Raw genomic sequence first — 3178 nt, forward strand, 5'->3', positions numbered from 1 at the left:
CCCTGTGGGTCTATGTCCTTCCATGGAATATCCCTGGAGAGCTCCCGAAGCTCTGCCCAAGTGGGACAAAGGGGAAGGGCTGCCTATGAGGCCAGCTGAGGTGAGACTGGCAGCTCACAGGCCATGTCTCCCCTTCTGTGATGTGTACACATTTAGGGAACAGCAAACACCTTTGATGCGCTTCAGCTGGGTCACAAGAGAACCAATCAATAAAGCAAGGTGGGCTATGGAGAGTCCTTAGGTAAAAGGTACCTCGTGAAGCACAAGAGATGCTAACTCATTCTCATCACTGTCATTGAAGCTCAAATCAGATTTATACAAGCAGTTTTATTGTTATTTCCTTGATAACATTCCTGCCTGGTTTTTGTTGGGAAAACATGTTTTTCTTTGCAGTATTTTGTTCATTCATTTCCTAGATTCAGTTGGATTCCAACTGGACCAGCCTTGTGCTTAGTAGATGACCACCCAACATGATTGGAAAGGTATGGAGGAAAATGCCTTATCCTGAAACAGCTGCTTTTACCTTCATCAACACTCATTATGGGATCTAAGGGCCCACCACTGGCATTTCATAATAATGGTGACTTAATCACATCTGTATATGAATACATTTTTGCCTTACCCATTGTACTCCTGAACAGCCTCCCATCCAAATACTTGCCAGACAGAGCTAACTTTTGCTACTGATGAAGACTTGTTCAGGGTAGCACATCTCAAAGTCACATAGCGTTTTTATGCTTTTCAAAGGCATTTTCATATACAGCCTTGTCCTGTTTTATTCTCTATGATGAGAGGCCCCCTGCACTGTCCCCACTCTGCTGCAGGTCGGAGGCCACCCATCCACCTCTGGTCCAGCCCTGAACAGGCTCTCTTCACTGCACTGGCTAATGACAGAAATGAGGAGAGGGGGTCAGACTGACAGGCCCAGGCCACACAGCCCTGTCCATCCACAGACACAGACACAATGGAGTCAGAAGCCCTGGTGGTCTGCATCAATGATGGCTGTGAACTATGGAATGATCTACCAGGTATTAGACCTGGGGGGAATCGTTAGCTATTTTTTTTTCTTTTGAGACGGAGTGTAGCTGTGTCGCCCAGGCTGGAGTGCAGTGGCGATCTTGGCTCACTGCAACCTCCACCTCCTTGGTTCAAGTGATTCTCCTGCCTCAGCCTCCCGAGTAGCTGGGACTACAGGCACGTGCCACCATGCCCAGCTAATTTTTTGTATTTTTAGTAGAGGCAGGGTTTCACCATGTTAGCCAGGATGGTCTCAATCTCCTGATCTCATGATCTGCCCGCCTTGGCCTCCCAAAATGCTGGAATTACAGTCAGTCGTGAGCCACCGCGCCCAGCCCTTTGTTAGCTCTTATGTGAACTTACACAAATTAACTCTGCCTTTTCCCCTTCAGTTTCTCTGGCTGTAAAATGGGGTTGATAACAGTCACTCTCCTAGGATTGTGGTGAGGATCACATGTGGTGGGCCTTGCATTCTCTGGTGCGGGAAATAGGCACTCCTTAAACTGGTTTCCTTTCCTCCTAGGGTGGGTTCAGGAGCCCCCACAGCCATAGAACTCTAGAGCTGGAAAGGGCTTAGGAGCATCTGGTACAGTGGCTGGTCTCCAGATTTTTATATTTTTAGATGTCAACCATTAATAAAATGAAGAGGTCTTCTGGCCTCGGCCAAGGTGCCAGTCGCCTCCTGAGATCCTGTGCCTTCAAACCCTGAGGGTCCATATTTAAAAAAAAAAAAATGAAGGAATTAAGGCTTAAGGAACTAGAGAGTCACCTGCAATAAGTGGATGGATTCGAAAAGGCCAAGCTACTTCTAGAACAGTATCCCACCAAGCTTCACATTGCAGCATGTATGCTGTATGCAATCCATAGCACTTATGATGACATTGAAAGTGAAGTTTTTGCAGATCTAGGCTGTAGTGGTGGAATGCTTAGCATGGGAACTGCAGTGTGAGGAGCAGGGTTCTGTGTTGGATTTGACAGAGATGAAGATGTATTGGAAATAGTTAATAGGAATGTGGAAGAGTTTGAGTTAACAAATATTGACATGGTTCAATGTGATGTGTGCCTGTTATCTAACAGGATGTCAAGTCATTTGATACAGTAATTATGAATCCGCCTTTTGGGACCAAAAATAATAAAGGGATAGATATGGCTTTTCTAAAGACCGCTTTGGAAATGGCAAGAACAGCAGTATATTCTTTACACAGATCCTCAGAGAACATGTTGAAAAGAAAGCTGCAGAATGGGAAATCAAGATAGATATGATTTCAGAGCTTCAGGATGACCTGCCAGCGTCATACAAGTTTTTTTTTTTTTTTTTTTTTTTTTTATGGAGTCTCGCTCTATTGCCAGGCTGGAGTGCAGTGGCGTGATCTTGGCTCACTGCAACCTCTGCCTCCCGGGTTCAAGCGATTCTTCTCACTCAGCCTCCCAAGTAGCTGGGATTACAGGCGCCCACCACCGAGTCCGGCTAGTTTTTGTATTTGTAGTAGAGACAGGGTTTCACCATCTTGGCCAGGCTGGTCTTGAACTCCTGACCTCGTAATCCACCCACCTCGGCCTCCCAAAGTGCTGGGATTACAGGCGTGAGCCACCGCGCCCGGCCCATACAAATTTCATAAAAATAAATCAGTGGGCATTGGAGTGGACCTAACTCAGTTTTCATTTTAAAAGCCCCCAAAACAAAAGTAGTTTAAAACTTATTTAAAATGAATAAAAATTGGTTTACTAAAAATAAAAAATGAAACGAAGAGGAAAGATATTGGACCAGTTTGAGAGTTACTGACATTTTATTTTGCAGGTGAAGGCACAAAAAATAAGTATACAAAAGACTACTATCTACCATCACTTTTATTTCCTCTTTAAAATTTTTCATCTCCCTTCACTGACAAATGATTTTTATTTCTTAAAGAATCTTAGCTGGGCGGGGTGGCTCACGCCTGTCATCCTAGCGCTTTGGGAGGCTGAGATGGGTAGATCGCCTGAGGTCAGGAGTTTGAGACCATCCTGGCCAACATGGTGAAAACCCATCTCTACTAAAAATACAAATATTAGCTGGGCGTGGTGGTGCATGCCTGTAATCCCAGCTACTCAGGAGGCTGAGGCAGGGAGAATTGCTTGAATCCCGGAGGTGGAGGTTGCAGTGAGCTGAGACGTGCCATTG

General features: G+C 45.3%; 1 pseudogene; it reads left to right on the forward strand.

Annotated features, from left to right (window-relative positions):
- Window positions 1-1660: 1660 nt before the first annotated feature.
- Window positions 1661-2763, forward strand: LOC741688 (rRNA N6-adenosine-methyltransferase METTL5-like; annotated as a pseudogene).
- Window positions 2764-3178: the final 415 nt, after the last annotated feature.

The sequence above is a fragment of the Pan troglodytes genome, chromosome 15 (assembly GCF_028858775.2).
Source record: "Pan troglodytes isolate AG18354 chromosome 15, NHGRI_mPanTro3-v2.0_pri, whole genome shotgun sequence".
Classification (NCBI taxonomy): Eukaryota; Metazoa; Chordata; class Mammalia; order Primates; family Hominidae; genus Pan; species Pan troglodytes.